Source organism: Chiloscyllium plagiosum, unplaced genomic scaffold (genome assembly GCF_037043375.1).
Source record: "Chiloscyllium plagiosum isolate Xiang-an unplaced genomic scaffold, Cpla_swu_hap1 HiC_scaffold_17, whole genome shotgun sequence".
Classification (NCBI taxonomy): domain Eukaryota; kingdom Metazoa; phylum Chordata; class Chondrichthyes; order Orectolobiformes; family Hemiscylliidae; genus Chiloscyllium; species Chiloscyllium plagiosum.
Window position 1 is genome coordinate 32,748,466 of NW_028270155.1, and position 17,266 is coordinate 32,765,731.

At 39.8% G+C, this 17,266-nt stretch overlaps 1 protein-coding gene and 1 long non-coding RNA gene across 5 annotated transcripts in view; one reads left to right on the forward strand and one right to left on the reverse strand.

Moving 5' to 3' along the window:
- LOC122558332 (uncharacterized) overlaps positions 1 to 3,701 on the forward strand; it is a 47,360-nt gene extending 43,659 nt beyond the window's left edge. Inside the window, exon 3 of the long non-coding RNA XR_015759867.1 lies at positions 3,565 to 3,701. This is a non-coding gene — a long non-coding RNA (uncharacterized LOC122558332). The remainder of the gene's footprint in view (positions 1 to 3,564) is intronic.
- The window catches only part of ankrd11 (ankyrin repeat domain 11), a 192,268-nt gene that overhangs the window by 159,466 nt on the left and 15,536 nt on the right, over positions 1 to 17,266 (reverse strand). For all 4 annotated transcript variants that reach the window (XR_015759940.1, XM_087995805.1, XM_087995804.1 and 1 more), the window contains exon 2: positions 5,524 to 5,595. The gene's annotated coding sequence lies outside the window, so the exon portion shown is untranslated. The remainder of the gene's footprint in view (positions 1 to 5,523; positions 5,596 to 17,266) is intronic.

Below are 17,266 nucleotides of genomic sequence, written 5' to 3' on the forward strand. Positions count from 1 at the left end.
GCAGGAGTAGGCCATTCAGCCCTTCGAGCCTGCACCGCCATTCAATATAATCATGGCTCTTCATTCCTAATCAGTATCCTGTTCCTGCCTTATCTTCATAACCCTTGATTCCACTATCTTTGAGAGCTCTATCCAACTCTTTCTTAAATGAATCCAGAGAGTGGGCCTCCACTGCCCTCTAGGGCAGAGCATTCCACACAGCCACCACTCTCTGGGTGAAGAAGTTTCTCCTTATCCCTGTCCTAAATGGTCTACCCCGTATTTTTAAGTTGTGTCCTCTGGTTCGGCACTCACCCATCAGTGGAAATATGTTTCCTACTGCCAGAGTGTCCAATCCTTTCATAATCTTATACGTCTCAATCCGATCCCCTCTCAATCTTCGAAATTCAAGGGTATACAAGCCCAGTCTCTTCAGTCTTTCAGTGTAAGGTAATCCTGCCATTCCAGGAATTGACCTCGTGAACCTACGCTGCACTCCCTTAAGAGCCAGAATGTCTTTTCTCAAATTTGGAGACCAGAACTGCACACAGTACTCCAGGTGTGGTCTCACCAGGGCCCTGTACAGCTGCAGAAGCACCTCTTTGCTTCTATACTCAATTCCTCTTGTTATGAAGGCCAGCATGCTATTAGCCTTCTTCACTACCTGCTGTACCTGCATGCTTGCCTTCATTGACTGGTGTACAAGAACACCCAGATCTCTCTGTACTGCCCCTTTACATAAATTGATTCCATTGAGGTAGTAGTCTGCCTTCCTGTTCTTGCCACCAAAGTGGATAACCATACATTTATCCACATTAAACTGCATCTGCCCACTCACTTAACTTGTCCAGGTCACCCTGTAACCTCCTAACATCCTCATCACATTTCACCCTGCCACCCAGCTTTGTATCATCAGCAAATTTGCTAATGTTATTGCTGATACCATCTTTTACATCATTAACATATATTGTAAAAAGGTGCAGTCCCAGCACGGATCCCTGCGGTACCCCACTGGTCACTGCCTGCCATTCCGAAATGGAGCAGTTTATCACTACCCTTTGTTTCCTATTAGCCAACCAATTCTCAATCCAATCTAGTACTTTGCCCCCAATACCATGTGCCCTAATTTTACTCACTAACCTCCTGTGTGGGACTTTATCAAAACCTTTCTGAAAGTCCAGGTACACTACATCTACTGGATCTCCCTCGTCCAACTTCAGAGTTACATCCCCAAAAAATTCAAGAAGATTAGTCAAGCATGATTTCCCCTTCATAAATCCATGCTGACTCTGTCCTATCCTGTTACTACTATCCAGATGTGCAGTAATTTCATCCTTTATAATAGACTCCAGCATCTTTCCCACCACTGAGGTCAGACTAACTGGTCTATAATCTCCTGCTTTCTCTCGCCCACCTTTCTTAAAAGGTGATATAACATTAGCCACCCTCCAATCCTCAGGAACCGACCCCGAATCTATTGAACTCTGGAAAATAATCACCAACGCATCCATGATTTCCCGAGCCACCTCCTTCAGTACCCTGGGATGCAGACCATCAGGTCCCGGAGACTTATCAACCTTCAGACCTAACAGTCTCTCCAACACCAAATCCTGGCAAATATAAATTCCCTTCAGTTCAGGTCCTTCAGCCACTGTTACCTCAAGGAGATTGCTTGTGTCTTCCCCAGTGAACACAGATTTGAAGTACCCATTTAATTCCTCTGCCATTTCTTTGTTCCTAGTAATATATTCCCCTGTTTCTGTCTTCAAGGGCCCAATTTTTGTCCTAACCATTTTTTTGCCTTGCACATACCTAAAAAAGCTTTTACTATCCTCCTTAATATTCTTGGCCAGTTTACCTTCGTACCTCATTTTTCCTCTGCGTATTTCCTTCTTAGTAATCCTCTGTTGCTCTTTAAAAGCTTCCCAGTCCTCAGTTTTCCCACTTATCTTAGCTATGTTATACTTTTTCTCTTTTAACTTTATATGTTTCTTTACTTCCCTCGTCAGCCACGGCCACCCATGCCTCCTCCTGGGATCTTTCTTCCTTTTAGGAATGAACTGATCCTGCAACTTCTGCATTATACACAGAAATATCCGCCATTGTTCCTCCACGGTCATCCCTGCTAAGGTATTGCACCATTGAACTTTGGCCAGTTCCTCCCTCACAGCTCCATAGTTCCCTTTATTCAACAGAAGTAACTGTCACTTCCGACTGTACCCTCTCACTCTCAAATTGCAGATTGAAGCTTATTGTATCAACATCCCAGGATTTAGTTTGGTGAACTACAGTTGGATTTCTGCTGTGTCAAGTATACTTTTCCTTATGCAAGGGAACTAAATCTGCATGCAATATTCTATGCAAGGTCTTACCAAGTTGCCATACAACTGAAGAAATGTATTGTTTACTCTTGTAGCTTGCTATGACTGATGAACTTCAAACAAAGGGTGGCACAATAGTTAGCACTGCTGCCTCACAGCATTAGGGACTCGGGCTCAACTCCTCGGGCAACTGTCTGCATGGAGTTTGCACGCTCCCTCAGTGTCTGGGTGGGTTTCCACCCATTGCTCCGGTTTCTTCCAACAGTCCAAAGATATGCAAGTTAGGTGGCCATGCTAAGTTACCCATAGCGTTCAGCAATGAGTTCCACAGATTCACCACCCTCTGGCTGAAGAAATTCTTCCTCACTTCAGTTCTAAACAGTTGGGCCTTCAATGAGGCTGTGCGCTCGGGTCCTAGTCTTTCACACTAGCAAAAACAACGTGTTCACATTACACGGTATCCAGGTCCCTCAGTATCCTGTAAGTTTCAACCAGATCCCTTCCCCCCCCCACCCACCGACATATCCTTCTAAACTCTATTCAGTTTGACCAAGAACTCAACTGCTCCACGTACGACAACCCCCTTCACCACCAGGATCATTCTTGTAAAGCTCCTTTGGATCCCCTCCAATACTTGGACATCCTTCCTTAGACTTGGGGCCCAAAACTGCTCTCAATATTCCAAATGTGATCTGACCTGAGCTTTATACAGCCTCAGTCATACACTTCTGCTCTTGTATTCTAGCTCTCTTGAAATGAACACTCACATCGCATTTGCCTTCTAACTGCCAACTGAATTTTTATGTTAACCTTAAGAGAATGCTGAACTGGGACTTCCAAATCCCTTTATGCATCAGATTTCCAAAGCTTTTCCCTACTTTGAAAATAGTCGAAGCCCATATTCTATTTAATAAAATACATTAACTCTCTGTTCTGAGCCCCTCCCTGACCCCAGTGATTCCTGAAAGATCACCACCAATGCCTCTACAGTCTTCTCATACCAACTCTGGGGTGTAGTCCATCTGGTCCAGGTTATTTAATCGCCTTGAGACCTTTCAGAAAAGTAATGGTAATTTATTTTTCAAACTGTCAAAAAAAAGTCTGAAATAATGAAGGTTAATATTAAATTAAGGGTGTCATTAATGCATTGGTCTCTTTCTATATTATGGAACATTACACAGGTGACAAAACTAAAAATGATATTCAAGCATGCAAACACAATGCCTGCCTTGGTCTTTTATTTTTCTTCAAAATATAATTTCAGAACACCCTACAACTGAAGATTTTATGATGTCAACTTATGCAGAACAGGTCTATCAATATTGCTATTGTCCAAGAAACCAGGCTATGAGGAGCAGCTTGACAACAAAAACGTTTATCAATTCAAGTGAAGCTGAGGAGTCTTCAATAAATGCTTCACCTCAAATTGTTATTTTTCAAATATGGTACTGTTCTTTATCAAAAGATGTAAATGAAATGTTCCCCTTCAAGCAACTGAACATCCTGACTTGCAAGTACATCACTGTTCCTTTATTTTCACTGGGTAAAAATACAGGAACTTTCCTCTTAACAGCACTGTGGGTGTGAGATATTAAACGGTTCATTTGCTCTGCTGACCTGAAGGAAATTGGATATCCTGGGGCTATGGTGGGATGTCTCTGTCTTACAGGTAGAATCTAAGGAATTTACATTCCCATCTTTTACCATTCAGAGCCATTTACATGGCCATCTCCTATTATTCAGAGATACTTTACATTGTCATCATCTCCTATTCAAAATCAATAAGAACATTGCAGTTGGGATTTTAATATTCCCTATAGTTAAAAAAAAGATTTACAACAGATTTGACCAATAAGGGATGATTTACACTATATTGTTTCTGGAAATGATGTGGTCACTGCATTGTGTCTTGAGGGACAACGACTGTGGGGAAGTGAGTGGGGGTTTGTCTTGTGGGCATCACTGACTGTGATGTAAAGTTTTTGTATAAAGGACAGACGGTTCCCTTTGTTTAGAGATCCCTTGACATGGCTTCGCAAGCCATGGAGTTTCTCCAGAAAGCTTGTACTGTACTGTGCGTAATAAAATTTTCATTGTTCACAGAAGTTGGAGTTTGCAGTTGCATTAAGTGTGTAAGAATCTCAGAAAAAAAAAAAGAACCCAGTCTGGCAAAACCCCAAGGACTATTGTGGTTCAAATAGCTCACTAGGACTTTCTCCAGGACAAGGAGAGCTGGGTAATAAATGATGGTTGAGCAAATGGGGCTCACACCTCAAACGATTTTTTTTTAAAAAAAAAGTCATGATAGTCGAGACAAAGGGAGCATGCAAACTTTCAAACAGATCATCTACTTACCCCTTGAAGACTATCAGCCCCACATGAAGTCAAGGTCGAGGGTAGGTGACTCAATCACCTCAGAACTCAATTGAACTGGAATTGAAACAAGTCATCCAAGATGTGAATCTCGAGAGCACGTGTGCTGCTCTCAAAAGTAAATCAGGGTTCTCCTCGCTCCAACAGAGACTATACGACTTGCTAATTTCCTACATTTAGCAGTGGCTTCTCTCCATTCAACTAAGCTATAATGATCAGGTACATTCAATTCACTTAAGTAACATCAACCGCCAGATTTTTCATTAAACCTGCTCCGGTTTCCTCCCACAATCCAAAGATGTGCAGGTCAGGTGAATTGGCCATGCTAAATTGCCCATAGTGTTAGCTAAGGGGTAAATGTGTGGGTGGGTTGCACTTCGGCGGGGCGGTGTGGACTTGTTGGGCCGAAGGGCCTGTTTCTACACCGTAAGTAATCTAATCTAATCTAATCTACCGTTTTTTTTTAAGAGGGCTGGGGCGAGAGGAGTTGTTCAGCTCTTTCATGGGAATCTCAACTTGATATTTAAAACAGACATTTGCAGAATGCAATGTTAAAAGTCCACATAGGTTAAAGGGAAATACTCATTAAATGCTTAGCACGAGAAGCTACCAATGCCAAACAGAATTCAGAGATCCACCAAATTATTTGCAGGAACTTGTGGGGTTGGATCACTTTGGGTAAACAAATAACCTTCATCATTTCAAGACTATTACTGGAATTTTAAAACTGATATTTTTGCAACAAATTATAAAGGCTTTTCAAAGCTGATTATCAATTTCATTCTATATACTGTGGTAAAATTGCAGGCATCAATAGTTGGACAAGAACAGAATTCACAGCAGTGCTTACCGATTCCATACTGCTCCACCACGGCATGTATTTATTCCAACAGAGGCCTGCACGAGTTTTGATGTCAGCGCTCTGAAATTATATGAGAAACTTAGTATTATTGATAGGGTGCAGCAGAGATAATGTCCAACTTAAACATATGTAACTCAAAACCCATACATCTTTCATCACTATTTCCACATCTGTGAATCAGGACTTTTATGCAGAAGCTTAGATCAACTCCTGATTATTTCCAAAACGCACTATAATGTACCATACATATCTTAAATCAGGCAATTACAATCAATTTTAATCTATGAACTCAGCAACGGCATCAGCCACCTTATCTCAAGTTCATTGAGAACTATACGACTAATGCCATCTAACTGACCCTATTTATTGCAAAATTTAGTAGGGAAATACTACTACATCATTGTCTAAATGAAATTGAAGACTTAACTGTTACAACATTTTGCCTGTGATTTTCAAGTGCAATTTATTTACCCTTACTTGAGCTGGATGAAGTTCCACAGGACTTGAATAATCTTTTGGTACCTCACTTAAATGACAACTCTTTCAGGAAAATTGGATACTGCTCCAGCTGTAAATAGCATCACGGCAAAGTCTAATCTTCTGTTCATTCAAAAATATCCGCAAGCATATACTTTGCAGAAAGTGCTCACCAAATAGCAATTCGAACAGAATATGCAGAAGGACATGATTTGAAACTTGTTCCTTTTTTTAAATTCAATAAAGCAGTTCAAAATTGTCCTACTATAGGACTAGCACAATTTGTTTCTACTCCCAATTTTGCCTGTGGGCTAATTGGAATATTCCATCCACCTTAAATCCATGAGCTGGTTCCATTTGCCTTGATGCTGGTATTTCACCCCTGTCCACAGTTCGGGAAATAATTTGGTTTGATCTTCAGCTTCTTTAAAGGTGCACTTTGATTACTGGCAACAGCTGTGGTTATGCTACAGGAGAAAAGTACAAGCATCGAAGTCAAAAGCAACATGGAATATGTGACATGCAAGGTGAACAACCTGTGGTATAATAATAGTTAAAGCCTTGAAAAAAATGGTTAAGTGAGATCACATCAAAATACATGAGACTTGAAATGATTTATAGAATGAATATCAAATATTGCTTTTAATTATAGCAAGATAATCTAACCAGAGATCATTAAAGTAAACTGGAGAAAAAAGCAAAAATTCCTCCAAGAAATAACTTGTAACAACGAGAAATATCCACAATCTGATAAGTATTAAACCAGTACAAGACAACCTCGATTATCTGAAAGAGACGAGGAGTATTTTGTTCGGATAACTGACAACAGTTCAGAAAACTGACAACAGTCTTACAGTACCTTGAGAACTTGTTCAGATAATCTGAAAAATCGGATAATTAACTTTCAGATAAACGAGGTTGTTCTATATTAAGGCATTTAACATACTTGGGAGGCTGAATACAAACTTCAAAAAGATAAGATGTGTCTCTCCTCTATTACCATCCTTTGCCTTTCGTTCTGAGCACCCTCACCATCTGCTCCACTTGCTCCTTTCACCCCTTTGTCAACAGCTGAAAAAGCATTTTGCAGCCCCTTCAACGCCAGAGTTATATTGGACTCTGAACAATAAAACTGCTTGTCTGTTTTTCTGTCCACAGGTGCTATCGGACCTGTTGAGATTTTCCAGTATTTTCTATTTTTATCTTAGATCTCCAGCATTTGCAGTATTTTGCTGGTCTTTAATGTTTCAAAACTGCATAATCTATGAGGTTTGAGAAGATTTGTAGCTGAAATTGAGATTCTGGGCGTAGGCTTGCTCACTGAGCTGAAAGGTTCATTTTCAGGCGTTTCGTCACCATACTAAGTAACATCATCAGTAAGCCTCCGGATGAAGCACTAGTGGTATGGCCCACTTTCTACCTATTTGTTTAGGTTCCCTTGGGTTGGTGACATCATTTCATGTGCCGATGTCATTTCCGGTGATATCATTTCCTGTTCTTTTACTCAGGGAGTGGAAAATGGAATCCAAGTCAATGTGTTTGCTGAGCGTGTTCCGGTTGGAATGCCATGCTTCTAGGAATTCTCATGCATGTCTGTGTTTGGCTTGTCCGAGGATGGATGTGTTGTCCCAGTCGAAGTGGTGTCCTTCCTCATCTGTATGCAAGGATACTAGTGAGAGTGGGTCATGTCTTTTTTGTGGCTAGTTGATGTTCATGTGCCCTGGTAGCTAGTTTTCTGCCTGTTTATCCAATGTAGTATTTGTTACAGTTCTTGCAAGGTATTTTGTAACTGACATCCATTTTACTTGTTGTCTGTATAGGGTCTTTCAAATTCATTAGCTGCTGTTTGGTGTGTTGGTGGACTACCATGATGCCAAGGGGTCTGAGTCGTCTGGCAGTCATTTCTGAAGTCTTTGATGTAGGAGAGAGTGGCTAGGTTTCTGGAAGTGTTTTGTCTGCTTGTTGAGTTTGTTGCTGAGAAATTGGTGGACTGTTTATTGGGTACCCGTTCTTTTCGAATAGACTGTATAGATGATTTTCCTCTACTCTGCGTAGTTCCTCTGCGTTGCAGCATGTGATGGCTCATTGAAATAATGTTCTAATGCAGATTCGTTTGTGGGTGTTGGGATGATTGCTTCTGTATTTCAGCATTTGGTCTGTAGGTGTTGTTTTCCTGCAGATGCTGGTTTGAAGTTCCCTATTGGCTGTTCACTCTACTGCGACATCGAGGAATGGTGGTTTTTTGTTGTTTTCCTCCTCTCTTTAGTGAATTTTATGCCAGTAAGGATATTATTGATGGTCTTGAAGGTTTCTTCCAATTTGTTTCGTTTAGCGATGACAAAGGTGTCATTCATGTAGCGGACCCAAAGTTTGGCCTGGATGGTTGGCACAGTTGTTTGTTCGAGTCTCTGCATTACTGCCTCTGCTAAGAACCTTGATATAGGAGATCCCATGGGTGTTCCATTGGTTTGTCTATAGGTTTTGTTGTTGAAGGCCAAGTGGATGGTAAGGTATAGGTCCCACTAGTTTAGCGATATTGTCCTTGCTGATGAAGTTGGTAGTGTTTGGGGTATGCTTCTTTGGTTCTTCTAATAGTGTAGTCAGTGTTACCTTGGCCATCAACATCAACCAGGCCTTCCAGCTCAGCAAACAAACCTTCATCCAGAACTGCATAATCTTTTTAAACCCTTGACTGCAATATTATCACAAAGATCCCAATGAAGGATCTTTCAACACATTCAGAGTACTCACAGCGACCACTGTCAGGGAAGATTCTTAGTGAATTTAAAACAAATTAGTTAATCAGACTGCAGATTGGAAAAGATGGCAATTTTTATTTCAAATAACAATAGGTCATCTGTCTGCTTTTCGAAGCTATTTTTGCTTTTGGTCATTTTGCGAAGTGCAGAGTATATTTATCTTTGCTGGATACAACATCCTTTCTTCCATGGGTTTTTAAAAATAAACTATAAAAGTAGGCTGGTGCCACAAGAACATTATAACTGACATGTAGTGTTTCTAGTGTATAAAATGCAGCACCTCAACATATGACTGGAGGTCATTAAACTGAATGCAAGTTTCAATTTACGCCACTGAGAATCAGCATTTCTGCACTGGAATGTGAGCATACCCTCCTCTCCACAACAGAAATGCCCCAGGAGATTGAAGTAAAAACAAGCAAAGGAAAAAGAACCATTTCGGTTTAACCCCTTTTGAAACATGAGAACACCACCACACACAAGTACCCCTTCCAAGCCACTAATCATCCTGATTTGGAAATATATTGCTATTCCTTCACTGTCATAGAGTCAAAATCCTGGAATTCCCTCCCTGACGGGATTTCAAATCTACCTACAGCATATGGACTACAAAAATTCAAGGCTCAGCACCACTATCTTCTCAAGGCAACTAGGGATGAGCAATAAATGCTGACAACAATTCTCAAGAAATAAAAACATAACTAGATCTTAAAATGTGGAATACTATTCATTTTAGCAACTTCTCCTCATCCCTGACTCTCACTCCAAAAAGGATGATACTAGAGAAACTTAAACCTTCCAACCCACCAATCTGAATTTAACAGATTATCCTCCCATTTCCAGCATGATTCCAATATCAAATGCATATGCCTTCTCTTCTCAGCATCCCAAAAGGAATTGTTTGCTGTACAAGATATTTGCAACTCCCCAGTCATCCCTACTACACTCCTCCCTTCCCTACAGCATCATTTTTAGGCAAGTACAGGAGATCGAACTATATTTTTACCCGCTCTCAACACCCATGGTACAAAGCATTTGCTCCAAATGAAACAGCAATTTATTTATATTTTAATTTATTAATAACATTCTTGCTTCCTTGAAGCCAGCTGCACAAGCATTCAGGTAACTCAATGTAATCGAACAGCTACTGTGTCCTAGTCTTTGAAGAATCTTCCCTACCAAGTTTTGTTTTCTCCACTTTCTAATGGCTATCATTCCAGGGAGGACAAAGAAAACCACAATAAAGCTGCTGAACTTCAAAGTGTCATCAACACTTAGTAGGGGGAGCTTGCCAGCAACTGTACAAAATAGCAGCAATTTATCCATCAACCTGCAAGGCAAATCACCTCAATAAGGGAAAGCATCAGAGAAAGGAAAAAAAAAATCTTACTCTGGATTCCGCTATCTTCCAGAAGTCTTGCCCAAATGCAAGATGATCTGTAGGTCAAGAATTAGCCAGTTCAGTCAAGTTAAATTTGACAGCAGAACAAGTGACTTTGAACAAACATCACACTCAAATGGAAGGACAATTGATGATGACTACAAAAGTTGAAGTCCGTTGAATTCAAAGCTCCACATTAAGCAACTTCAAGTACAAAATAATGCATCTCATGTGCCATAACCCAAGAACAGAGTCAGAAGTCAAGAACCCATACTTAGGCACGTTTATAAACCCTACGCTTATTTTTGGATAAAATCATGTTTGAAAATTATTAACAGATAAGCAGCAGTTGGAATGCTCATTTACAGAATTGTTATATTCTTCTAATTGCTTTTGCAGCAATACGATTCACACTTATAATACCACATACACACCATTTTAAGTTAGACAACAGCCATTTTTCTGAAAACCACTACCCTTGCCAACCACCAGGGAGAACGATCTAAGCAGATTGAAAACAAAATCTCTCATATACAAGTGAATATGGTGAACACAATTGCTTCAAATATGTATCCTGGAACAGTAAATTGCCTCATATTATGCAGTACATGTTTTCTGATAGTTCACACTTTATTTAAATTACCTTGATGTCTTCACTGATTTTTGCTAATGCTGCTAGTACACAGTTGTCACAGAGAAATATCATTGCAGAAGGAGGTTCAACGTAGTCAAAATACCAAAATCTCTCATTACTGGTATTGATTTGATCACCTTGATGATTTTAAAAAATTTTCAAAAACAACGAATTTGTTCTGGTATTTTACTAACTTGATTACAGTATATTCTTTGATGATATTAGTAGGGTTGATTAAAATAAATGTGGTTGATGTTGTGCATATGGTTTTCCAAACAAGTGTTTGATAAAATGTACATAATTTAACTCTGACAACAAGCTTAACAAAACAAAATGGACAGTGGCTACTTGGAAACAATGTGGGCCGCGTTATAGGAAACATACAGTCATGCTGACCAAAGATACAGGCAGCGAATGGATTCAGTTCTAGAGTCCATTTGCAAGTTAATTCATATCCATAGAAGGCAATGTAAAGTAGCTGTTCCTAAGCACAGGAAATATTCATACATTGGGTGTTCAAAATTACAACCATGAATGGCACTGTGTTTATAAGCCAGACATTTGTAAATTGATGAACCCTTGGATTTACTGACAGCTTTACTTCTCATGAACACTGGTGGTCAACTTGGTGCAACTGAGAAACCCCATTTCAGCTGTTAGGTCCTTTTTCCAAGGTTTCATAGAAGAAATGCAACTTGCACACACCAACTTCTGCAAACAGTTAAAGTTTATTAAAGACTGTACAAGCTGGGTGATCCCCTTTGACCCTCCTTGCAGGTGTGCCAAGTCGAGTCAAAAGGGACCCGAACAAAGAAAACACATCCCATTTATACAGATCAGTTAGTAATGCTCTCAGATAGTCTGGACACTCACCTTCCCCCCAAACCCATAACCACGTTACCCCCAGGTACAATGGTAGGGATGAGATCATTCTGAGAGATAACGTAAATGCCCTAATTGTTATGCAGACGGTTTCCTGACTCAGTGTTTCTTCAAGACAATGTAGGTGCGATCTGTCCTAGCTTCAGGGGATGGCTATGAAAGCATTTCTGAATGGAAGGGAATGAGAGTTCAATTTGATAATAGCAGGAGTGGTGGTGGTAAATGGCTACACAATGAAGTTTGAGTCATCCACATTCTTGCATGAATGTTACCCCCACCCAAAGACAATACAGTTTAACCCTTTAACGTTACATTAATGTCCAGATAGTACAATTTAATCTTTCAAAATTACATAGCATGCCAGTCTTTGCTCCATTTGCTGTTACTCAAGTCAGTGGGCTGAGAAAATATTGTATTCATCTACTTCAGATTTCTGAGCTCTCCCTGTAGCCATGAGTTTCTCCTTTTCCAATTCTTCTTCATCAGTCAACGTCTGGAGTTCACAGAAAGCAGTGATTGTTTCCCAGTTTTCTTCATCACAGTCCTCTAATTTACAAAGAACCTTGCATGGGAGTTAAGAACATTCAGAAGGTCATGCCTTAATGGGCTTTGAGCATACAGCTTTCATCCATCTGATGCATGCAGATGGATAAACATAGATAGTTCCAATAGGTATCACCTTGTGTTAATGAATTGCCTTAAAGTTTGTGATTTTATCCTGCCAACAGATGCTGAGACAAAAGGTGGAAACTGTTTGGCCTTTTCTCCTAATGAGCATTTGTTGCATTTCTTGTACAACTGTAGGTGTGCAGTGAGTAAGACTGGTAAATTCACATTTTGGTGTTGTAAAATCAGGTTGCTTATTCCACCTACACTTATTCAGCTTGGAAAAAAAGAGCCGCATTTTGCAATAAGTGTGCTTGCTTTAGCACCAAGTGAAAGATCGCTGACAATTTGAAACTTAGATATGTAATGGTCTCAAAATCACAGTCAGTATCACAATGGAATCCTTCTGGACCACATCTGTCTTCCCCATGCGGAGGGTTAAACTAAGCTCTCAAGCACCAATGAGTCTGTCCATATATCACTGAAGGGTGATTTTCCTATAGAATGGAAGTATGGCACCAGTGCAGAATAACTCTCAGATAAGGATTTGGCATATTTGTGTTATGGATCATAGGCAGACAAAGGTGAACAGTATTCTGTCACTTCTAATGTTATGATCCCAAACCAACAAACGTATGTTATGTTCACAGATGAGATAATCAAATAATCGTTACATTTGGTTAGGGATCAGTAACCTATTATTTAAGCAGATAAAAATGGAGATCAAGGGAGATTAAGAGAATAAAGGCTCAAGATTCCACAACGTTGAACAATCATATCTTCCTCTGCAACACGAGAACAGTAATATATGTCCAGCATGTCTCCCACACCCAGAAATAACATAGTTAAGCATGGGCAAAACATAAAATGTGCATCAAATAGCAAATGGGATCAAGACAAATCCAATAGACCTCAGGTGTTAATGACATGGTAGATTATCAAATCTCATTAAACTTCATCTTTGCCAATCTAGCATTGATATTTGATCTCAGGGCCATTAATCATAGACAGTCTCAACTGATGTGGTTAATCACCTCCTGCCACAGGGTTCACACTTAGCTACACTTAAACTGCAATTCAGTGCCCATTCACAAGCATAACTCAAACTTTTCACCAACAGCTAGCTTCACTGAGTCAGTCCTACCCAGAATTATCCTGAATGTCCTCCTGAAAAATCTAGCACAAAAAACTTTGTTATTGTTGGGCAGAACTGAAGCTGTCAACGAGCAACTTTGGAACTTAGCGTGCTGTAAATGATGCATTTCACAGTGAATGCTGACTTGCTCGTTTTACACACTTAAAAAAAAGGATATGACGAGAGGATTTCATCACAAATGAGCAAGTAAATAAACAATCTCTGTTGATGACATTAAGGTGTATGACACCAGCAATAAAGACAAAATGCCAGATCACTATGCCAGAGTGCAACACTGTTTAACTTCAATAGGATTAAACTGGTGCCAAGTTCTAATGAGGGAAGTAGGAAAAGGTTAGGAGAGATAAATCAATGACTGAAGTGGTGCCAATGTGCAGGGATTCAGTATCTTGGATTATTGGGATATTTGCTGGGACAGAAGAGAACTGTTCAAAGAGATGGGTTTCACCTGAACTGGAAAGGGACCATTATCCTGGCAAGGATATTTGCTAGTTCTATTTCAGGAACCTGTAAATTTTTAGAGAGGGGTGGTCGGGTAGTAATAATGAAAATAGAAAGATAAGGATGGTTCTGAATCAGGAAAACAGCAAGTTCATTAGAAAAGACAGACAAGAGCAAGTCAAGGAACAAAGTGTCGCTGAAGAAATAAACTGCATTTATTTCCATACAGGGGTCTTCCTGGTAAGGTTGATGAACTCAGGGCATGTATGCGAACACAGGACTGGGATGTCGTAGATATTACAGAAATTTGGCTGAGGAAACGATACGACTTGCAGCTCAATGTTTTATGTTTTAGACATTATAGGAAGGATAGAAAGACAGACAGGACAGGTCAGGAGGATGGCATTTTTGATTAAGGAAAATATTACTACTGTAATTTGAGAAGATATTTCTGAGGGATCATTTAGTGAAAATACATGGGTTGAAATTAGAAATAAGAAAGGGATAAATCACCTTGATGAGATTGTACTATAGGCCCTCAAATAGCCAGATGGAAATTGAGAAGCAAACATGTAGAGAGATCTCAAAATATGTAAGAATAACAAGACTATAATAGCAGGGGATTTTAATTTTCCAAACGCTGACTGGGACTGCCACAGTGTTAAAGGTTTGGATGGTGAAGAATTTGTTAAATGTGTTCACGAAAATTCTCTCACAACATGTAAATGTTCCTACTAGAGAAGGAGCAAAACCTGACCTTCTCTTAGGAAATAAGGCTTCGCAAATGACTGAAATATTAGTAGGGGAACACTTAGGGACAATTGGTCATAATACAATTAGTTTTAAAATAGTTATGAAAAAGGATGTCTTCCAAAATTAAAGTTCTTAACTGGAGTAAGGCAAATTTTAAGGGTATAAAACACAACTTTCAAAAGATCATTGGAATAGACTGTTCACAAGTAAAGGGATGAGTGACAAGTGGGAGGCCTCCAAAAGTGTGATAACAAAAGTTCAGAGGCATTTTATTCCTGTTTGAGTTAAAGACAAGGCTGGTAAGATTAGGTAACAATGGATGAATAAAGATATTGAGGTTCTAGTCAAGAATAAATAGAATAATCTATTAGATATAGACAACTGGAATCACCGGAATTCTTTGAAAAATAAAAAGCGCGCACGGGCATTCTTAAGAAAGAAATCAGGACAACAAAGATGGGATAGGAATTTGCCTTCGCAGATAAGGTTAAGATAATCCAAAAAGATTGCACAAATACGTTAAAAACAAAACAGCAATTAGACAGAGTAGAACATCTTTAAAGATCAATGAGGTAGCCTCTGTGTTGAGCATCAGAAGGTGGCAGAGACATTAAATGAATATTTCACATCAGTTTTTACTGTGGAGAAAGGAGGCTACAGAACTCAGAAATAAATATTAATCTTTTGAAAACAGCTCACATTACAGAAGAGGAAATGCTGGATGTCTTAGAAAGCATAAAAGTAAAACAAAATATCTCTAGGGGCTGATCAGGAATATCCCAGGATATGGAGGGAAGTTAGGAAGGAAATTGTGGTGCCCCGAGCAGAAATATTTGTATCATCTATAAACATGGGTGAAGTATTGGAGGATGGATAACACCATTGTTTAATAAAGGCCATTAGGAGAAGCTTGGAAACAATAGACCTGTGTGCCTGATATCAGTGGTGGGTAAATTGTTGGAGGTGATTCTGAAATTTGGAGAGAGCAGGAATGAACACAGATAGTCAGCATGGTTTTATACGATGGGAAATCGTGTCTCACAAACTCGATTTGAGTGTTTTAATGGAGTAACCAAAATGATTCGGGGGGGGGGGGGCACAGAACGGTACATATCAAGTCTTTGACAAGGTTCCACACGGTAGACTAATTAGCAGAGTTAGATCACATGGGATTCAGGTGAGCTTGTCAAATGAATACAAAATTGGCTCGATGATAGGAGGCAGATTGTTTTTTTGGACTGGAGGCCTTTGACCAGCGGTGTTCCACAGGGTTCAATACTGGGTCAACTTCTGTTTGCCGTTTATATAAACATGATTTACATGAGACTATAGGAAACATGGTTACTAAGTCAGCAGGTGACACCAGAATTGGTGATGTAGTGGATAGTGAAGGAGGTTATCTAAAATTACCAAAAGATCTGGATCAATTGGGTCAATGCACTAAGAAGTGGCAGATGGAGTTTAATTTGGATAAATGCAAGGTATTGTATTTTGGTAAAATAAGGGCAGGACTTGTACAATTAATGGTACGGCCCTGGTTAAGTATTGTAGAACTTAAAAAGACCAAGGAGTTCAGGTACATAATTCATTCAAATTTGCACAGGTAGACAGGGTAGCTAAGGTGTTTGGCATACTTGCCTCCCTTGCTCAAGACCTTTGAGTATAGGCGGTGCGCATCTTTTTGATGTTGTACAGGAGGTTGGTGAGAGCTCTTCTGGAGTGCTGTATGTAGTTCTTCTTGCCCTGTGAAAAGAAGGGGGCTCAGAAAAGATTTACTAGGATGTTGCCAGAAAGGGAGGGTTTCAGGTATAAAAACAGACTGGAAAACTTTTTTTTTCCCCCCACTGGAGCTTTGGAGGTTGAGGGGTGACCTTATTGAGGTTTATAAAATAATCAAGGGCATAGATAAGGTGAATGACAAGGATCTTTTCTCTAACGTTCAGGAGTTTGAAACTAGGAGACATATTTTTAAGGTGAGAAGAAAAAAAATTTAAAAAAGGACACGGGGCAAATTTTTGACTTATACAGAGTGGTTTGTGTATGGAGTGAACTGCCAGAGGAAGTGGTGGATGCAGGTACAGTTACAACACTTAAAAGACATTTGGAGAAGTTCATGAATAGGAAAGGTTGGGAGGGATAAGCCAAGCGCAGGCAGGTGGGACTAGTTTAGTTTGGGAACATGGTTGACGTAGAACTGGTTGGAAGAAAAGATGTATTTCCATGCTGTATGACTCTATGGCAACGGATGCATTACTCAAAGGCTCTGTACTGTAATGGACATTTAACAGGTAATTTCCTTGGCATCTACGGATGACTGAAGGTGCATGAATATATGCTTCCTTTCTGATCATCTGCGTATCCTGTCGGAATCACTGAAAAACAACTCACTTGGAATTGATTATTGCTTTGAAATCACCATAAACCCTTTAATACTACCCTCCACCACCACCACCCTGTCTTCTACCTTTGAGCCAATTCTGTATCCAAATGGCTAGTTCTTCCTGTATTCCGTGAGATCTAACCTTGCTAATCAATTTTCCATGGGGAACTTTGTCGAACGCCTTATTGAAATCCATATAGATCACATCTACCGCTCTGCCCTCATCGTTACTTCTTCAACAAACTCAATCAAGTTTGTGAGA